Source organism: Haliaeetus albicilla, chromosome 6 (genome assembly GCF_947461875.1).
Source record: "Haliaeetus albicilla chromosome 6, bHalAlb1.1, whole genome shotgun sequence".
Taxonomy (NCBI): domain Eukaryota; kingdom Metazoa; phylum Chordata; class Aves; order Accipitriformes; family Accipitridae; genus Haliaeetus; species Haliaeetus albicilla.
In genome coordinates this window covers 36,154,804-36,176,807 of record NC_091488.1, presented here as the reverse complement: position 1 = coordinate 36,176,807, position 22,004 = coordinate 36,154,804, and the positions used below count along the sequence as shown (strand labels likewise).

The following is a 22,004-nucleotide window of genomic DNA, read 5'->3' as shown; positions in this document are numbered from 1 at the left end:
AAAAGCTAGAATTCAATTTTCGAGTTTGAAAAAAGAAAAAGAAAAAAGAAAAGAACAGACAAATTTCTTACTAAAAGGACCTGTTTTGTTTAATGTGAGATGACTCAAAACTGAATTTCACCTTAATGGACAGAAAAGAAGTAAGCATTATCTAAAATTGGTCTTCAACCATGAAAGAAAATCACAATCAGCATACATCTACACTGTGTACCCAGAATGCAAAATCAACCATAGTATATATCCTAGGGAAAAATTTAAAAAGCTATTTCTTCCTCAACTTAGAACAGTTGCTAACAGAACTACTAAAAAATTTCAAGAGCTATAAATTAGGAATGACTCATACAGTACTGGAAACCTCCAACCCCCACTATTTTATATAGGCGAGGGGGCAGGGAAGCATTGCCAGTAAAAAAAATCCTACTGAAAAGGAGACTTATTTACAAGAATATAGAGGAAATGAATATTTAAAGAAAGGAAAAACTGAAGAAATAGTTAAGAGGTGTGACCAACTTGTACAGCAATTTAAAAACTCAGTGAAACCTCAACAGGCAAAATAATTAAGGACAATAAGATGGAATTTTTAATAAGAACAAGAAGTGCCTGACCAAGGGTTAAATACATTTCAATCATAAATCATAAATCATAAATAACACCAGAGAAAAGGTAAAATGTTCAGTAGATATTTCCATTTTATAATGAGAATTATAAAATGAGAATGCATCTATTCTATATAATATGAAACATTGCAAAAAAGTTTAAAAAGACCACATCTGCCAAGATTAAATGTAGGCATAAATAATCAACAAGTCTGGTTAACTTACCCGCACCCCCATAAAGCCTAAAATTGCTTAGCTGAAGGGTTCTCCAATTCATTAAAGTTCATAAATTATTTTTATTATAATAAATCATGGAAAACTGGAACAATTCCAACAGATGGGAGTACTGCCAAGAAAAAGAAAATCCTGGGGCTGGAAAAGAAAACCCTACAACATGTGGCTTCAAAAACTCATATCATCTCAATTTATTGATCGACTCAAAGATCGACTCAAAAAATGTTGATCACTGTGCAAAAAGATCTGGCAGTAGACAGATTTTTATTCCATAGCAATTTCTAGCAGGAAGATAAAAACTGGAATAGCTAGCTATATGGGCTGAAGGACGCTCTTAACATGGACTTTTCTAGATGGCATTTTTTTCTAAACCATATTCCTTATTGCAGCTTCTTAGGCTGGGAGTTTTTGCAGTCAAATCCTCCAGCTAGGTGGCAGGTCCCTCTGACCTCAGATTTTGCAGAAAGGGCCCCTAGCATCTTCTAAAGCCTTTGACGCTGTTGTGCTGATGGGCACAAGTATGCAGTCATCACGCAAACAAACCATCGCCACAGTCACCGGGAGGATGAAAGTAGGATTCAGCCCATGGAGATTAAATGAGTGTTTGCAAATTCCTGTGATATCTCTCAGAATGAATGGAAAATCTGAAAATTAATTAAAAGCACAGCTTCACAGCTGAGACTTTCAACATGACATTTCATCTGGAGCTAATGTTTATGAGAAGTTACACTCTCCCCACCTGAGCAAAAGGTTATAAATTTGCAATTAATAATTGTACTGCTATTAATCTTTGAATGAAGTGGAACATAGTCATTAAATGGAGAAAGCGTTCTAAAAGTAGATGCATGCAGGTGAGTGTAGAACCCTTTCAGGGAATGAAACCGGAAAAGCGGCAAGAAATGTTTTTAAAGGTTTGTTACTAAAATGCTCCTATTCAGGTCATGAATAAACACTTGAGGCTCCCCCAAATGAAGCCTCTTGGAATCAGCTGCGCCAGTAGCTAAGCCTGCTCCTGCCTCATCCTTCAGGAGCCCTGTCTGCTTTTCAGCTATAGCGCTCACGGTCACAATTTCAGATGTCCCCATCAGCAGCTCAAGCTCAATCCTCTGGCATTTCCATGAGCGGGTCATGAGGTACAGCATGTTCCTGTTGCCACTTGTTGAGGCTCAGGGTAGAGAGACAGGGGCAGTAGCACCTGCAGTCTGGAGATAAATCCAGCAAAATAATCTGTCTGGGATTTTAGATCCTCACTTGCACTGCTGTTGGTCCAGTGATGAGGCAGCCTCAAGCCAGGGTGAAGGACCATTAAGGAAATGGGCTCAGCTCCCACCACCAAGGTGCACAGTGAAGATCAGTTTCCCAGAGTCACTCTACCTAGATTATCTCCTTTCTCTGTATTTTCCCATCGTCTGCTACCACCAAAACCTTGCCCACAACTTGCTCTGGAAGTTCTTGCAACAGCCAGGGGCTTACACCAGTGTTTGCCCAAGAACCCAGGTTTGAATCTAAAGGTCCTCCTGACAGCTCTGGTGCAAAGCTTCAAACCCAGTTATTCTTGGTATGCTCTTTTTCTCACTTTCAAGTAACTCTCCTGAATACCACCTTCATGGAACTTCCTTCAGAGATGTAATGTGTTAGGAAGAAGAAAGTGTCTACCTTTGCTTTCCTTCTAACTAAAACTCCCATGATCCTCAAACCTCCCAAAAGCCTTCTGAGTTGGTTTTACATGCCTTATTAGAATCAAGTTCCTTATTCAGTGTGAAGAGGAAGCAATTTCATCTACTTCTTATCCTCACTGTTGCATGACGTGGGGAAAACACACTGACTTCTTCAAACAAAATGTAAGTGAGAAATTAAAAGTGGCAAGTGGCCAAGTTTAGCTCTCCATAAGCCTTCAGTCTGGCTACATATTTGGAACCATGTAAGCAAAGCAAAAGCCTACTTGGGCACCACAAAACTTAATGGGGAGCAACCAAGTGCAAGCGAGTTCATTAAGCGGAGCAATGGGAAGCGAAGTTGAAAATACTTATCAATCACTTTCTTGAAGATCACGGAGTAATGGACAACTTTCCTGAGTTTGCTAAGCATTTCTTTTCAAAAGGCAATTTATCACCTAGGAATACGTGCTTTTACTGAAGAAAGCATTCTTGTTTTCCATCACTTCCGCATTAGACACAGCATTTTGACAACAGTATAATTACTACACTGCCAGAGATAGGATCTCCAAGATCATGGAGCATCAGTAGCTTCCACATTTCAAAGCCTAGAAAGTCCTAATGCTCCCTGATAGTACCAGGAGAAAATCTTTTAACATCATGTGTAAAATGTTTTAGTCGTTCCCCAATGAACATCACAAGTTATCCAGGAAATATCTAACTGAGGAAATGAATGAGGAACCTACATCAAGACCATTAGAACGTGAAATTTTAGTTTTGGTTAATTTTGTTTGGTAATACAAATGAGCCTTTTGCTTGAAATAGGAAAGTTTTATCGATTCCACCCACTCTTAAGACAGCTTGACAGGATTTAGAGAACAACGTCACTGCGTCTATAGCATTATCATCTCTTCAGAGGAAGCCTATCTCTTTGTGTTCATGCTATATCTGTATTGCCTGAGCTGTAACCATTTCTTACTCCTATGGTAAATTTTATAACAGAGTAGGTAAAGACTAAGATATGCCTCTACAGAGGATTCAATTAAGTCATCCTTCCCAATCCTTCTATGGAGAGATTATAACACTTCAACAAACTGATTTTCCACACCTTCACATAAGGGCTTTTTTCCTCCTGTTTCAAAAATCTTATCAGCTGAAACAAGTGCATTTGGCTTTTACGTTCTCATTCCTTAACATGCCTTTGTAGGCAGTTAATAGTTATTAGGCTGCATCGTGCAATTTAGAACTTTAAAAGGACATCTGCACCATGCTAATACAAGAGTAAGGCTGTTTTATTTCTCATCTCATTTGTTAAAATATAATAGAAGATTATTATGAAGATTGATGGAGATGATCCCCAGCTTAATTGTTATAACCAAATGATCATTGCACACTGATGCATAAAATACAAGGTATATCAAGTCAGAAAGTATGCACAGATTTTGCAAGGCCAGAGAAAATCACATTAACTGTGGAGAAGCACTTGATTATTTTCACTGACTGGCCTTTTCATAGTAGTAAGTGGAAGACAAAGAGAAGGGAAAAAGCAAGTTAGAAACAACAGAAAGCTGGTCAGTATATCATAAATCAGGTCCCTGAGGAAAACTGGGCAAACACAGTTAATTTCGAATATATGCTCCTGACAACAACAAATAGAGCAGCCCAGTAGGAGAGGACATAAAGAGGGGAAATGGCTAGTGCTAAGGACTCAAAATTCAGATTATACATGTTTTGGTGAGATTTTAATTTGCTCTGGTTTGCTCCTGTGGACTAACCACCCACTAGCTGCTGGACTGCATCTTCCAGTTAAGTTTCAGCTGACATGAATTCAGCTCCTGTGCTGTCATACCACTTGGCAAGGAGAAGCAAAGCCTGGTAGGCAGGCACAATAAAGTCATTCACCTTAAAGTGAACTCCTGACCCAAACCAAAATGCTAATATGGATATTCCCTGAGTTTGAGAAATACAGAGACACAATGGACGGTATAGCAGAACAATGATAATGCTGTACATGCAGTCATCCACATGCTACATTTCTGTGATTTCTGCAATGACAGTGACAGTAGTATCTGTCCTGCATGCTTTATCTTTGCTTCCACTCCGCTAGCACGTGGGCATTATCACTGCGTGGCCTTTCTCTTCCAGAAGAGGGGAGGACAGGGTGCTCAAAATGCACCGAGTTCTTCTCACTTTTCCTTTCCACCTCTCTATCAAGCGCCCACCAGTAAAGCACACTGGTTTTGTGGTAGCACAGCACAGCTGCTGGTTGGGAGAGCCAGCTGAGCTCTTGAAGGGAACTGCCACCTGTGAGGAAGTCCCATACCTAAAGGACACAAGAAGGAAGATTATCCAGCTTCCACCTTCTGTGAAAGCGAGCAGACAGATCCCTTCTCTCGTCCACAACCTCTCTCCCCACCCCGGCTCCACAGACCCCAGCCAGCCCAGCAAAACACCCACCAGAACAGCATCATGGCAATCTGTGGGCTTGTATCCTGGCAGAGAGGCAGGAGCGTCAGTCACGGAAGATTTCAGCGGCACCCTCCATCACTCGGGGACAGTCGGCCTTCTCCAAGCAAGACTTGGACAACTCGTGAGAACAAAAGGACTTCATTTCCCTTGAGGAAGGTATCCTTCTTGCCTAGAAGAGAAACTTTTTCTTCACATGGGCTAATCTGGAACAAGCACCATTTTTATCTAAGCCATGTGTTACAAACCACCTAATGTAGCTGGTTTCCATAGCGCACTTTTCTGTAGAGCATTTAAGTAACTAGGAGCTAGTCGCAAGAAACAGGGAAGTAAAATTTAATGCAGAATCATTCAAAACTCAGCATCAATTCTCCTTGATGCACATACCTTCATCTGAGGAGGGGGTGAGAGGAGGGCTTAAAAGCCATTTTATTAGAGATGAGTGCCTTTTTGTTCCCACCCTCCTCGCTAAGCTTTCCTCTTGCTTGTAATACACCACAGCCACAGAGAGGACTGCTACACACGCGACTTGGCACACCACCACACAAGTCTTACCTGGCCTTCTTACAGAGTTCAGCCTGTATCAGTCCTCCTGGAATAGCATCCTTGGGATTTACACCCTGACGAACCGACCTCCTCCACCTTTTAAAGACTCTGTGAGTCTGGAGTAACTGAGGTGTCTGCCCTGTTTTTAGTTATAGCATCCTTCTTTTGAGAGATAGGCCAAAGAAGTCAAGGAACAGCACTCTGTCAGGGTGGGCAGTGGACTCTGGGTTTCTAAATGACAGCCCATGTAGAGAAAAAATAAAGGTGCATTACACAGGAAATAGCTATCGAAAAAATACATATCCTACCTACCGATGTTATACTTCCTGGTTCAGGTCACACAGGTGATGACATTTTCCATCAGCAATACATCCTGTAAATAGCTAAATGCATTGGCAAATATGGATCAAATTTCCATGTGAACAAAATGCAATCAACTGTTCAGCTTAAAGACTCACCTAGTTGAAAATGGCAGCTACCCACAGTAAGCAGATTCGTACCGGGTATTTCAACTAATGTTCGTTTTTTCATAATTTAAAAGGTACTACCTCACCAGTTTACCACTTACGTTTACAGTTCACTAAACTTGGTGCAGATATAAAAGCTGTATCTGATAGAATCATCTACTGAATAAAATTAATGAAATTACTTTCACACACAGCCTGGCACTGCTTTAGCTTTAAAATTTAATGCGAAATATCCCACATATGAACTCGTTTTACATTCATTTTATTGTCGTGTATAATGAAAAAAAAAAGTCTCTCTGAAGGCTTTTGAAAAGGAGAATTTTCAGAATCAGTTACAGTTCTTGTGAAAGGCTCTACAGTAATCGACCTGGAGTCTGAGAGTCCTTTTCCCACCTTCCCTTCAAAAATCAGGTGTAGTGTGGGGCCCTGAGAGCACCAGCTCCCTATGCCCAGCTTTCACAACATTCTTTCCCAGTATCTCTGCCCATCAACTGGAGTACGACATCTAGGCATGGGAAAATAGCTGGCTTCATCTCCATGCACATTCCTGCCCTCTTTGCTTGTAAAGCCAAAAAGGTTATAAATAGTGATGGGGAGTATGTGACATGGACATGTGTGGGGTTAAGACCTCAGATTATTTCACAGGTTGCTGAACAGCTGCCTAAAATATCCTTTCTGTCTCCCATTCCTTTTTCTCACTCACTCCCCCAGAAATTTACACAAAAGAGATGAACTTAAGCCAGCAATCTAGAAGAGATCTGAATCTTAATAAGCAAGAAGCAGCACTGTGTTTCCTTAAGTAGATCAATCTACGAAGACAAGATTTTTCTCTCTGGTTGGGAAAGCACATGGAGAAAGCGTTGGTTAAGGGCTGAAGGAAAAGGATGCTTCGCAAATAGCATACTTAGCGTACCACAATGGCGATGTTGCCAAGGGCAAAGAAATGTTCACTGAAATCAATATCTATGACAGCTGATACTATCCACGTACTTGAAAGCTAAAAGACTCTCCGTTGCAAGAGGGTGCTTTGCAGCTGTATTTCATCCATCTTCCCCAAAGCTCCCAAGTGTCTCTGAGGATCTTGATGTAGCAACCTGTTCTCAGTGGCCCCATCGATGTGCCACTTGCCTTACTGCATGTCTTTTGGGCTGAGGCTGGGAACAGTGTGCAAAGCGGCAATTAAGCTGTGTAAACTGGACGAAAGGGGATGTTGAATCACGAGTTCTTCAGGGCCTGAATTTGATCTGACTCAGAAAGTCTGCTGCAGAAAGCAGATTTAAAAGGAGAGAGTCACACACAGATGGGGGACTGCAAGCAAAGCATTTCTCTGACTGGAGAGCATCTGGCATACCATTAAGCTACACTTAAATAACTAACAAGCTAAACAAAAGTTTTAAGTAGCACATGATGTGTGTCTTTTGGAAGGACCTGAAATGTGACAGCTGAAGACAAGTCACAGGATGTTTAACTACTGGAGATCTGAAGCTGTCCAAACAGATGCTTAAACTGTAGCTAGAACCAGAGGAAAACAAAAAAACCCAAGACTGTTCAAGTCAAAGTGACGGATATGATGGAGAACTGGGCCTGCTAATGTAAAGACAGAAAAATAATTAATGTATTGCAGACTACAGCACTTAAAGGAGAGCAAGAAGGCTGAGTAACTGAGCTTTATTTCATTATATTTTACCAGGCTTTAAATTTTACCCATCCTAAGACCAGGTGCAACTCTACTTATCCACTACCAGATAATTTTGCCTCTGGGCACAAAAGTTGGACAGTTACCCCAGAGTAACTAAGCCTGTAGTCCCCTGACTTTCATATAGAAGAACTGATGTTTATGCTACTTTTAAGAAGACGCGAAACAGCTTTTGTGCAGCTCTGGAGTCCTTAGCAATTCTGCATCTCTCAGATTCTGAGGAATGAGTCTCTCTGGATTTCTTTTCTTATATGTTACAAAAACCCTAACACCTTTCTTTTTTTCTGGCATCTTCCACATTTACTTTCATTACCTTGTAAAATACAGCCACAAAAGGAGGTGGACTGTGATCCTCTTCCATACACTACTGAACTAGGAAGAGTTTGGCTCAGAGGGCGGTCAGTGTACTACATGTGGTCATAAGAAAGCCTGATAACAGTCCTCTTAACATTAATAAGAACCCCCCCCCCCCCCCCCCCTCAGATGAGAATAATTTGTAACTAGATGTAGCTGTGCACTTGAAAAAGAGGTGCAGGTAATGTGTTTCAGAACATTGCCAAAGAAGTAAAAGAATATTTCCCCACTGCTTACATTATTTTAAATATAGCACAATTCTTAAAACAAATTTTCTACAGAAAGAATCTTTGGCTGTAGCCTGTATTTCTATTTCACCCGTATTAAGCAGACTAGCTCACAGTTGGCTAAAGACTATCACCCCCAAATACAGCTGCTCTTAATTTGAAGATGTCCCATCCTTACCTTTGTTGATTTGTGTTCATTTCCCCAGTGCTTAATAACAGCTAAATAAATATAATAATAAAAAATGCCTGCCTAATACTTAATTTGAGATGGTTGCATTGAGTTTCCAGCTATTAGCTCTTGTTGTGTTTTTCTCTGCTAAATTAAGGTCTTCAATATCCATTTGTTCTTACCATGGAGCATTTATACACTAATCAAGTCACTTCTCAGTCTGCTCTAGTATAAAGAACAACTTGATCTGCAAGTGTCTCATTATACAGCTTTTTCTCTTCCCCTTAAGTAATTAACATTGCTTTCTTCCTCATACTCTACACTTTTTAGTATCCTTTTAAAAAGTATGAAATGGAAACGATTTTCAGGTTCTGACTGTTGTACTCAGAAAACTATCTTGCTGCTTCCATACGTCCAAGGCGCACGCTAACTTTCCTGCCATTGTAGGGCCCCTCACACTGATCAAATGTCCCTTCTAATCTCTTTTTTAGAGCCACTGCTTTCTTTTCCCCCTATTCTGTTTATGTTGTTCTATGTTTCCAGACACATCATTTGGCTGCTTCTCGTATTAAAATGCACGTCCTTTAAATGGACTCTAGTTGCTTAGTATTCCTGATCTCTCCGAAGGACTGCCCCTTCATCAGTCTTTGGCAGAGCAGCTCTCCAATACACTTGTAAATGTTAGGAGCAGGAATTTAACATTCACTGCTGAATTTGTTAAATGGTAGTGAATTCAGTGTTGACCTCTGCACAGCCTCCCTCTAAGAGTGTCCTCCTTCACTGATTACTCCTCACTAAATTGTATTTTTCAAAATTTGCCAATTATTCAGTATTTTAATTATGTAACATGTTCTCCATTGAAAATATGAAGGACGTTTTCTGCTCCCACAGCAAGACTGGCAGAGACAGTTTTAGCTGTCTCTTTTTGCCTTCCTTTATAGTCTTATGCATGGCACACTTACTAGGGACCATCCAGGCATTTTCATCTAGCGAAGTTTTTCCCATTGTGCTGAAGTGGGCCATGGCTGAAGCACAGTGTAAATCTTGCTCTCCCCTCACACACCAGCGTGGGCTTGTGACATCCCACCAAGCATCTAAGGTCCACCCGCCTCCAAGCGTAGGGACAAGGCTCCATGGTCTGAGTGGTCCCACTCAGTCCTTTATCTCTGGTTTAAGCCAGGTTCCTATAAACTGTCCTTACTTCTATGTATTTACCTAGTTTGTATGACTGAAGAGGGAAGAAGTGGAGTTGTACGAGAAGACCATATGGCCATGCTGGCTGTCAAAAACAGAATTATGCTCTGGCTTTCAAGGACTGTTACACCCTCCCAGGGCAGAGCCACACCAGCACTAACGTGGGTCAGTGTGTGCTGCCATGAAACCACCACCCCAGGAGCTGTACTACACAAGAAAACATCTACAGACGCTGTGCTCAAGGCCTGCTGTACCAACCGCCTAAAAGCACTGCCTAATCACAGCTGCACAGCTGTGAAAAGAAACCTGATCGATTGTGACTTCCTCTATGGAGAAAGTCATCTTAAACTGTGCTCAGGTCTGTCTTCCACTGGGATCGTCCAATAACATCAGGTGCAAACTTGTTGAAAGCCTCTCTCTAAATTTTCAGAGCCAAATCTAAGTCATCCTATCCAGCCTGTCACCAGCATATGAGAAACAGCAGAACAAGACAGACACCTTGCACGCCAGCAGTGTCCTGCTCCGGGGTCACTCCCAGAGGGCTGTTAATGCCAGTGAAAATTAACAGAGCTACAGTCACACCCATTTCATCAATCTTGGATATTGCTAAACTGTACCTAGGGATCCTCCATCTGAGCTACAGGAATAACCCAAACCCACATAAATGTACACAGACACTTTTTAATAGGTGGATATACCCATTAGAGGTAGAGTCTGTCCTTCTAGCAAGTTCCTCGAATAGCCCTATCTCTGGTTTTGGGAAACATGCCCAATCCCTAACCTTTTAAGCAGCTCGCTTTAATACCTGTCAGCTATCTAATAAGTCTTGTACAACATGGGCATAAACACCATGTTAACCGTATAGTTACACAAACACTTCTCTGGCAGCAAATCTGGGTCAAGAAGTTCCCTCGCCGCTTGGTCCAGCTCCAGCTTTAGGATTTCTTCACTGTACCAGCCCAACTGTCTGAGGTGCTGCACTCTTGGCGAGACTGCTGAAGTTACCAGGGTAAAAAACAAAACAGAAAAACCTCTTCCATTGCAGTCTTTTCCTCTCCAGCAAGGAAAAGGGGGTGGAGAAGGCAGGCAGAATAGAAATAGGAATTTGGAAAAGCTTTTCCAAGTATTAAAATAGAAGAGGGCAGAAAATACTTGAACTGACTTTGCCGTCTCTACCAAGAACTCACACTCATAGCGGCGCATAGAGAAACACGTATCAACACAAGAAACCATTTGCCTACCTGTGTTAAAGCAGTCAGAAGCCCTTCCAGAAACAGCCTAGAAGATAGCATACGTTCAAACTGTAACAAAACTACAATTTAACGTTCAGGGCAATTCAGCATGAGATTTGGGTTAAGGTTTTCTCAACAAAGAAAGGAAACAATTACAGTTACAGGATGACAGCATGACTGAATTATTAGAGCAACAGCCTGGATGAGAGAAGAGCTCCCGACAAGTTCTCAGAGACACCACCAGCTCTGCTGACACGAGGCAACCAGGAACGATCAACAACGAAAGCATCAAGAGTGACGTGACTTGGCTTCACTGCACTAAATCTCCCGCTTAGAGAGCCTCTTTCAGAAGTCAAATGGCCGTAAACCAATTTAAAGTAGTGAAAGTGAAGTGAATTAAGAATCCTTGAATCCAGAATAAATCCCCAGATGGTTTTCATCCTGTTTACCGGAGGACAGGAGTAAAGGAGTCCCTGGCTCTTTTCATTTCATGCAGCCTCATCAAAATTCCCTGCTGCACTGATGAAGTTAAGGTCAAAGATTTGTGACCCCACTGCTCTACAACTTGCTAGAAATTTGCTTAATTTTCATCCCAAATTTATTCATGGCCAATTTATTCCAATTTATCCTCATAACAACACTGTCCTTTGGGTTAAATGGCTCTTCTCCCGCTCTGCTCCATGTATTCTAGGCAATATCTTATCTTCGTGCAGCCATCATTTTGCTAGATGAACGAGCCAACCTTTTTAATTTTTCTTTCAAAAGGAGAATAGCTTTTCACCAAACTTTTTCCAAAAGTCTCTCCTCTCCTGCTCTAACTAGAGCTCAGCTTCCTTAGGCGTGGATGACCAGCCCTGCACACAGTATTTCAGACACTATTTCACTGTTGCTCTGGACAAGGAAATCTATTTTAAAAATTAACTTAGATTTACACATCTAATTTTTACTATTATTATCTACACCAAGAAACTTAAAAACCATCAAAGTAATTTTTTGCGGTCATACCTCAGTATTTTGACACAAACCTGGGAAAATTAAGGCTTAAGAATGTTTTTCCTCATGCTGCATTCCAAATTGGAGACTAATGAGAATATCTCTGTCTATATACTGTTATGTCAGGATCAAATAATTCATACCACATACCTTAAATAATATAATTGACAAAGAAATAACATGCTTCTTAGTCTCAATAACCTTTTCTAAACATCCTATTCAAGGTTATGGGTAGGTTATAAAGACTGTATCTGTTTTCCAGAAATTGAAAACCTGTGCTAAAAACCATAATGGTTATGGAATACAAGATATTGTAGCAGTCCTTAAAGTGTACTTAATTTTATCTCTACATTTAATTATTTCTTTCAAGATTTTTACTAGGCTCTCGAATTGCTGATGCTTTTTTCTCATTAAAGTGATAAAATGAGTCAACTGTTACTACTTTAAATTTCGTTAAGTAGCCCCAGGATGGTGCCAACAGCTACGCAATGCTTAATGGCCAGAATGCTTTGTTTCTTGACTGCTATGAATGTAACCTGCACTTGTCATCTAAGCAACAATCTTATAGACTATTTTAAATGGAACAAGGCTTTACAATTTTGGTTGTTTTTTGTTGTTGCTGTTGTTTTTGTTTTATGTTCTGGGTTTGGTTTTTGGTTTTTTTTACAGTAAGACCTCTGCCTCCATATGACATATGAATGTGAGTGTGCATGTGCTTGTGTGTCTATCTTCAGCTCAGATAGCAACTTGTGAAAAAGCAGGTCCATCTTAGAGAAAGAAAGAGTGCTATTCTGATTTATACCACTATGAACTTAGAATGACTACTGAAAAAGTCATTGGATAGAAAAAACATGTACCAGTTTATCTGGACATTAATTCCATTCCTATGCGACTGAATGGTCACCTTTTGAAATTTGAGATGCGGAATCCCAGGGCTGCCATTTTAAAATTTGCAGAGCAACTTTTGTCTAAGACATCAGTATTTTACAAATATTGTCAAAATACTTCTCTGTAAAAATTACCACGCCATCACCACACAAATATTTTTCTCCCTCAAACAGAGGAAATGCAGGCAAGCTCCTGCAGAGGTAGGACAAGACCCTGGAATCTTGTCTACCATGGAACCACCTCCTCAAAATGAACTTCATCACGTTGCATATATGCATATACATATATGCAAGCAAAATTAAAGTCTAAACTACTTAACTTCAAATCCTTAGCAATTCAATTGTCTGAAGGACTGTTGGGGTTCTTGAGTTACTTGTAGGAACAGATATCTTCAGTCATCTAAGTCAGTGAAGGGGAAAGAAAAATAAAAAGGTATGTTCTTACAAGCTCTTCTGTGAGGATTTATATTTGCACTCAGTTGTCTCATCTACAGCTCTGAGTACATTCACTTGCACAGCATAGTTGAATAAGACTTGGCAGTTAAAAAATCTTCATAAAAATTAATATCACAGCTTCATAAAAATTAATTTTTTGGTTGCTTCCCCTGTCTTCTTGAACCAGATTTAGCCTGCTGGAAAGGTAACAAGAATGCTCTTTCATGTTGAGCTATCAACACAAGGCACTAAAATTCAGCTTTGTGAACATCCTGAATAAGAAAAATTACATATTTCATTTTATTTTTAAATCACATCTTGTCAAAATGAACCACATAGAATAGCAGGGACTCAGTTCTTCGTGCCTAACAGTAATCACTAACTTTGTCTCATTTCAATTTGTGTGTACCTTGTGTGAAACACAGGGGCAGATAACAGGAGGCTCTATATTCCACAGTGGGAAATTTTCTTTTCTACTTAATAGATGCTCTAAATAGAGCACCTGAACTCCAGAAGTCAATTTATACTACTGTCTTGATTTGCAGCTGGGTTAAAGCTTTAGGGCCCAATTTTGGTCACTTCACACATGCAACTCTCTTACAAGTTAGTGCAAGCTTTGATACAAGAATTGAGATAAAATATTGAACTAACGCCTAGCTTACTACACTTCAAAGAGTGGCATTTCAGCTAAGGCTGCAGAGAAAATATACCTATTCCAAACACAGTAGTCATCTTCCATTTAGTGGACCAGAACTTTCACATCATTACTGAGAAGAAAATTCTAACTGCCCTTAGTAAAAAGGAAATAGCACAGCTGCAACCCCAAATATCTGTGGTTTCTAGGATGCTTAGAGAATGTAGCCAGCAGTGGGCAAACACTAATACTATATTTCTTCAAAAAAGTAAGTGTACTTGCCATATACATAGATATATATGTATATATACGTATTTGAAAGAAAGTTTTTAAGAAAAAAAATGTAAAATGCTTCTTCCCCCCGCCCCCCACCTCGTAAAAGCAGGACAAAGATTGTGTAAACTGCTCCCTGTGCCATCAATCGTAGCTGGAGAACAGGAATGCTGCTGACAGCAGTTGCTATTCTTTTGATACACCAGATACATGCCTCGCATTCCCGCGGCAGCTGACACCACAATTAGTCCTTGTATGGCCAAAAGGGGGTGGGGAAGGAGGGAGTTCTTCTGAAGAACGTTTAGTTTCCATGGATAAGCCTAGTTGCTTCTATTGCAGTACTGTCAGCCGTCAGAATCATGAAGTCTTTATACTCTAATTCCATTCATACATATCTTTTGCCTTTTAGTAAAGATTTCTGAGAGGAACACTTAATGAGTTTCAACCTTGTTTTGTGAAACTTCATGCCAGTGAAACTGGGGTGGGAAAAAAAAAATTTTCTTGGAGTCAAGTTCCCTAGTACATGAATGAAATGTCTACTGAAATCAGGAAAAGTTTTGCCTAGTGAGTTTTTTTGTTTTCTTTTTAAACTTTCCTGGTTTGAAAATGATTTCTGACTAAGGATAGTGCAGACTTGAAGGTTTACTAAATGCCTGATTTTGTGTAAAGCCATACATGGCAGCAGAATTTGTGTAAAGAAACAGTGGGTGTTGATCACTAATTGAACTTGACACGTATTTTTCTCTTAACATAAAATCACTCCAGTGATCACAACAGTTTCATAATCTCCAATATCCAAAACTAATTAAAGGTTCTGTCTGATCTCCAGTAACAAGATTTGGAAACATGCCCATGACCAAAGTGCTCTATAGAATTTAAATAGGGATACATATATATATATATATATTTAGGCAAATCGCAAACTGGTTCAAAAGTTCTATGTTAAAGATATGGAGATGCATGAAAATTCACGTGAGTTTTTTTTAAGTAGCTAAAAGTTCCATGTTAGCACACCTTCAGATATTTCTATTGCGTCATGATGAATAGACAATTTGTGCCTAGAGGTCAACATCTTTCCTATTCACCACAGTTGGAATGGAAGATGAGTAGGCTGATGCAGAGCTGCCAAGACTGTTGTTTCCCGTGCAGGCTACATAATTTTTGCCCTTCTCAGAAGCCAAAAGGGAAGGCAGTGCAATCTATTGGTTTACCTCCAGCTCAGAGCTCAAGATGCATTGGGGATTTAATGATTCGTGTGTGTTATGGAACAGCTTTGACACTGATATGTTTTAAATAAAAGTCATGTTCTGCTTCCCTGACTTAACTCATAATTTGATTATCCAAATCCAGACTTCCCAGGGGCTCTCGTAAGACATTCCAAACAAACATTTCACTCCTTTCCCTCTTATGCCAGCATTTCTCATGTTATCCTATTCAAGACTGACGTTTGCTATGAGAACAACCAGAAGGTACCTTTATGTCCAAGTGGGGAAAAGAATAATTTCTGCAGAATCCTTACCCTTCCCTTGCGAACCCAGAACCTGTTATTGATAGCCCTGTGAATAATCGCACACAGCTCTTAAATAATTTGATCCTCCGCTTTTACATTTCATTTTTTTTAAGGCTGGAGGATAAACTGGGACAAAACTAACATTTATTTCCCCTTCTTCTGATTTGTACCCTCCCTACTTACCATGATGAGAGGGAACTATGTCTGAAATATAGCATGCAGGTTTTTTATTAATGCTCATTTGAATTTTTACATGGTACATGATATTTATATCCTAGGCTCTCCTTAAGATGATATGCTTATCTCTACAGCACTCAAATACAGAAATACACAGTAAAAACTAGGTTTTGCATTCTATTCTCTATTTCCTCCCCCTTCAATATTAATATATTAAGCAAACATTACTATAGTATGATCAAATGGGTAGAGCTGTAGGTTACATGTGAGCAATCTGCCATGAGACCACAGTTGCGCTGCGCTGGCAGTGCGCTCCACCATTGACTAGTTTCTTCCTGGGGAGCATTTTCCACCGAGAGTTCCTTCTACCTGAGCATCTTAAGGTGCCTCATAGGTAGGAAGTCAGTGAGTGCTCTGCTCCTCTTTATTTCAAACTTGCTGTTTGTTGAAAGAAGGTTGAAAGAGCTGTCTAACTAAACTGAAGCGGATTTTCAGAAACGCTGTGTACAAGTGTGGAAAAGTCAGGGCACAAGTGACCTGCCCAGCAAACCAGTGCCAGAGGTAGAAGACCCCTTCATGGCCCCCTACTCCAGCAGCGACGCAGCCGCTATAACCGCTGCCGGGAGCTTGCCAGGCTCCCCAGACTGCACAGAGTGGAACTGGCATGAATTTCACCTGTGGAAAGAAAATCCTTGGGGCGAAGCAGTGGGAGCTGCCCAAAGGCACGATGTCTCTCCTCGGGCAGAGCTCACTAGAGGGAGCGCACACACCGCCGCGCTCTGCCGGAGGGGACCGGCTCCAATTTTCCAGTCTCCTCAACTGCTGAAAGCGAAATGAAAATAATAAATCGTAATGAATAGACATAAAAATCACCCTTGCAATTTTCTGGGGAGGGTTTTCCTTTAAGGAAATTTGGGGTTAGAAGCAAGTCTGATTGTTCTGACGGGAAAAATACAATACTAGTAAGAAGATGGACTTGTTAATGAAAAAATCCCATCTCCCTTTCCAGAAACACAAAGGTAGTTTTTCCAGCCCTTCCCACTTTCAACAGTTGCACTGGGATAATAAAATAATCTCGTTACCATATGGTCTGAGCAAAGAAGAGGAACCAGGGAGTCTTGACAGACTGTAAAATGAAGACTTGTTTTTTCCTCCACTTTTCATCAGTTTATTTTCTTAATCCTGTATTCTGGTGTAAACAATTGCATAGCCAAATGATTAAATACCGCCACCGGGGTCTGTTGGGCAGCAGCAGCTCTTCTGGAAACGACTGCTGCAAGCTCAGACTGAAATCACGACAAGAGGAGGCTGCGCTACGGAACAGCTACTCTGCTGTTACTTGTACCCACCTTTCCAAAACAGACCAGTGATGCGTCTCCAGGCGATTTTTTTGGCAGAGATGTATGCCGATGCATTGTTGATTTGTTTAAAACACAAAGAGCTTGTGCAGCCGACTTACTATTTTTTCAGTTAGGAACTTTTCATAATTAGCGCACAAATCGCCTGAGCCCGATGCTGACGGCAGTGCTCTGTGGTCTAAAACGGCCCTTTGAAGTTCGAGATGAACATCAACTCCTTCAGTCTGCACATTTGCACATCAACCTTCTCCATTTCCTCCGTCCACCTGCAGATGCTCTGGATATGCCTTCTGTTTGATGTATGCACCTGAAGCAACTGTTGCATGTCCCAGACCCTGCTCCTGGCTTCTCTCCTACCCCCTTTTCTTTTGTTTTCTTCTCCCCCCCCCCCCCGATTTTTGCCTTTCAGATAGTTGTGCAAGAAGGCTGCAAATGCCCTTCTAGACCAATCTACAATCCCCTGGTGAAATTACCCTTAATTCTCTCCTTGCTCTGCATTCTTCACAGGCTGTTTGCATTTGCTACCTGTTTCACTTGCACAGTTCTTCAGGCACTGCTGCATGAAGGAATTTCTCTTCTAATCCTTATGTGGTGTGTATCCCACTCCTAATTCACAGCAGTCAGAAGACACATCTCCTCAGGAGAAAGGCCAAAGTCACACTTAGTTACTCTTGCAAGCAGATACACGCCAAGATTTGATGATCATTTCAGAAATGTCAGGAGGTTAATAGCAATCAGCTCTAATTTAGGTAGGCATGTGAAAAACCATCACACGTTGCGAGCGTGTGTGTGTTGGGAAAGAAAAGAAGGGAAGAAGAAAAGCCTTTGCAAATGACTAAAACTAATCCCTTTGTTCTAAAGAGTCACAGAGAAACATCAAGGCAGCCACCACAGCCTGCAAATCCCAGTAACTTGGCAGTGTAAACCCAACGTTGCCAAAGAGACAACCTTTAGAAAGAAACTACTGTAGCCCTCTCTAGCAGAGTGCACCATTCCAGCCCTGTCAGATTGCAGTAGGTCGTGAGCGGAACATATTGAAGGTTTATTTCTCTAATAAAGGGAGTAAGTCACTTTCTCTGCATCTGGATGAAAGTGATCTTTCAGCAGCTGCCACGAAATCCTCGCTTGGTGGTGGTAACTGGGAATCTTTCCCCACTGCTGCTCAGCAATTCTAGCAGGCTCATGCGACATGCTTTTCCAAACACATACAGATAACCAGTTTATAAAAAAACCAAACAAACCCTAGTCAGTACAAAAAAGAAAGGCAATGTTTTTCAATAATGATGACAGTTTTCTCTATGTGCATTTTCTCGCTCTTTTTTTCAGTGGTTCTCTGACATTTTTAAATTGTCTTTAGTGCCAAACCTTCATTCCAAATAGATCAATCCAAACTGAGTGTGATGTAAGAATCAATATGGCTTGGGAAGAATTAAACCCATTTCTCTCTTGAGTCTTTGAAGGCTCTTAAAGTGCCAAATATTTTTCCCATTAACTGTATCGTAGCCAACCTACTAAATAGCTGGAAGATGCTTCTTAATTTTTTAAAGCATCGCTCTGAATTAGTGAAAGATCAATCTTTAAAGAGTATTGGCTGCTAAGCAAACCTGACAAGCTACCTACACAGACATGTACCTACACAGGCATCTTTATCTGAGGAATTCTCGACCTTCCACTTCTAGTGTTGCATACTCCAAGACCTGAGAGCTGAGAGGCATTTCTGTGGCAAAGATCTCGCTTTTACTATCACTGCAGGGAAAATAAAATGACCTTCTAAATCACAACAGAAGCAAATCTTAAACAGTGAAACCAAATTGCTCAAGCTTTCCTGAAATTATTTGCCTGCTGCTTTAGGACTTGCACAATTCTTGTCAGTTTTGGTAACTGCAGAAATACTTTTCAAGCACATCAGCTACTGAGTTGGCAGCATTGTTTGCTGAGACACTTTTCTGGTGATTCCCCTCTGAAAGTACGACAGTTTCTTACAAGCCAAGAAGAGAGCATGCAAGACATCAGCGTGATTTTGGGAGAAAATTGGATAAGAAAGCCTAAGATAACACAACACAACTTGGTCTTCATGAAAAGATGGTCTGAACAGTCATATAGTAGTACTTGAAGGCTACATCTAAAGAAAGAGAATATAGTAGGAAAACCCTTTGTCTGTTAGAACCAGATTTTGAATCAAAGCCAATTGAGAAATTGAACAGGAGAATCCAAAGAAATAAGCAAAGATTTTTATTTAAAAAAATAACCAGTAATCAGCCACAATCAGGCCACAAACCCAGATAGGAGATGGAAGCTTTTCCTCCATCATGCTCAACTCCAGGCCTAGCAATGAAATAATGTAATAATTCTACCATTTGTCAAGTTTTTCCAGGCACGATATCAAGCACACCCAGCCTCATGTCTGCAGGCTGTTACAGGGTTCTCTATTTCTCTAATAAGAGGTACCTTCACGAGCAACTTTCACTGCATCAGACTTTTGCACCAACTCCAATTCGATCAATGGTGAAACTGTACAAGCGCTTTGAAAGGCAAGACCTCACATCGTCAGAACTCACCTGTTGTTTCCTCCCCTCACCTGAAGATGGATATTGACCTTGCCATTCTGGCATGCGTGGGCATACATGATAATAAACCTTTTATAAACACCACAAGCACCACTTTGATTGAGAGCAGTCGGTTCATGTTGGAAGGGAGATGAGAGGAGAAATACCTTAGGAAGTTATTTTGCTCCCACTCCATTAGTAAAAGGTCTAGATAATCTACTACATGAGCACTATTTGAGCCACTGAAATGCCTTTAATTACAGCTCTCATAATTGGAGTTACTGCTATAATAAAAGGGCAAAAGCTTGATCTGGTTTGCTTGAAAAAATGAGGGCCCTATTAAAAATTAATTTATAATAGCAGGCTTTATTCTGAAAAGGGCATATTTTTTCAGGCTGATTTTATGCAGTGCTGATGTGTTTTCAGTAAAGGAATGGCTTTTCCCAGGGCTAATGTTGCTGTGATGGGAGTAGAGAAGGTACCACTTTGCTAAATCTGCATATGGGCAGCTGTACTTTACGGTCTGGCTCAGTGTCTTCTTTTGCATTCAAGACGGTTAGTCTGGTAATGTTTGGACTGTTTTTGCACAGTGTGTAATGCTTGGCTAGGTGCTTTATTAAATTCGGAATAAACTAGCACATTCAAGTCACTTCTGCAAAATGCTCCCCTGAGTCAGAGAGAGACACTGCTATCACATCTGACCAACTAAAAAAATTTCCAATCTCACTCTACAGTTTCTGCTCCTCTGTTGGAATTTATTTTGCTGAATGACATCAACATTAAATTAAAAGAAGCAGCAAGGAAAATCCTTTGTCTCAGGAATGCATTTGGGGCTAGCTAAATGCATGTGGAAAAGAGGGGGAAGTAGAGCTGGTCAGGAAGTTTGTGATAGATAGACTTCATCAAAATGAAACTTTTCTAGTAAAGGGACCATATTTCCAATGTCTGTGCATGTTTTTTAACTTATACTTAAAGTACATATGTCCAATTTTCCAGTCCTAAAGTAAAAACTGATTAAGACATTGACAACGTAAAAGTGAAAAGCATGTGTAAGTAGTGGAAACTGAACTGAAAGTATTAAAGATTATTGAAATACAACTTTTGGTTGATCAAGCCACATCCTTTTCTCCCTTCAAAATACATGCAAACACACAGTCTGTTTAAGAATAATTTCAAAGTTCTAAAGTTTGTCTCTGTCTCTGGTCAAATATCCACTCTAAGAGTCTCTATACCTGCTATGTTTCTTTAATAAAACAGATTAGCCTTTGTTCTGAAGAAGAGTGCTGTAGGGCTAAAGATAATTCAGCTTCAGTGTTACACCTGGGGACTCCCCACCTGCCTCAGCCACAGACAAGGAATACCTGCTGGTTAAATATTGGCTTGAACCACCAAATCAGCCATGACTGGTATTTAAAACACTGCAATAGATACAGTTTAGAACTACAGAGAAGGCAGAAAAACTCTGCTCAAATTGCAAGTATATCTCATTGAACCCAACGATATATTTAATAGAACGCCTGTTCACAAAATGAAGCTCTGGAGAAAATTTTATGGCAAACAGAGGGATCTAAAAAAAGACAAAAAACCTAAAAGAGTAATTGAGCAGAAGGTAAAAAAATAGTTGTCACAATGTTAGTCAGAAACTGTGAATTTTACCTCCTTGAAAATTCAGCTTGGCAAAATTTTTGTTCAAATTAAAGCTTTCTAGATGCCAGACCAGCAAATGTAAGACATCTTAATCATTTATAGGAGATTGGAGACTTGAGTTACAAATTGTGATGCAAACCCAACATTTTTAGGCAAATAAGTGCATAAAGTACTCTGCTGGAATGCATAAAAAGCTTTAAGTGTCTTTTCCCATATCCATTAGTATAGTGTTATGTACTGGAAAACCAAGAAGACCTGACATTTCGTGCCTAAGCTAATCTGAATGTGCAAAATAATTAATTCTACTATTCTGGCTTACCCAAATCCAACAGTTCAGCTTTACAAGCACCTGTGCTGAGTCCAGTAGCAATCAACGTAGTAACTTGCAAGAAGATACTTTACGTAGACCTCCTTATATTAAACTGCCTTCCACATCTGGTCACTGCACTTACAGCGATATGTTTTCAATGTAATACTCGGTGGCAGATTTCCTCTGTGAATCTGGGCAAACTGCTGGGGTTTTTGTGTACATTAATTTCCCATCTGTCTAATGATAACAAGTCTTTTTTTGCTTAAGAAGGGTGTCCTTGGAATACGTAAGCTAAAGGATGAAGCGTGCAGGTACTCTAGCAGAAAAGATTGTGCCAGCAAAACAAAGAGCAAGCAAATCTGAAACTACTCACAACTCTCTAAATGACTAGCTCTTAA

At 40.3% G+C, this 22,004-nt stretch overlaps 1 long non-coding RNA gene and 1 other non-coding gene across 2 annotated transcripts; one reads left to right on the top strand and one right to left on the bottom strand.

Moving 5' to 3' along the window:
* Positions 1-3,446: 3,446 nt before the first annotated feature.
* Positions 3,447-10,593, bottom strand: LOC138685701 (uncharacterized). Its single transcript, XR_011325086.1, has 3 exons — positions 5,507-10,593; positions 4,943-5,123; positions 3,447-4,808 (listed from the first exon to the last, which is right to left on the bottom strand). It is a non-coding gene; the product is annotated as an uncharacterized lncRNA (long non-coding RNA).
* Positions 10,594-14,428: 3,835 nt separating this feature from the next.
* On the top strand, positions 14,429-14,536 carry LOC138685760 (U5 spliceosomal RNA). Its single transcript, XR_011325205.1, has one exon. It is a non-coding gene; the product is annotated as a U5 spliceosomal RNA (small nuclear RNA).
* The last annotated feature ends 7,468 nt before the right edge of the window (positions 14,537-22,004 follow it).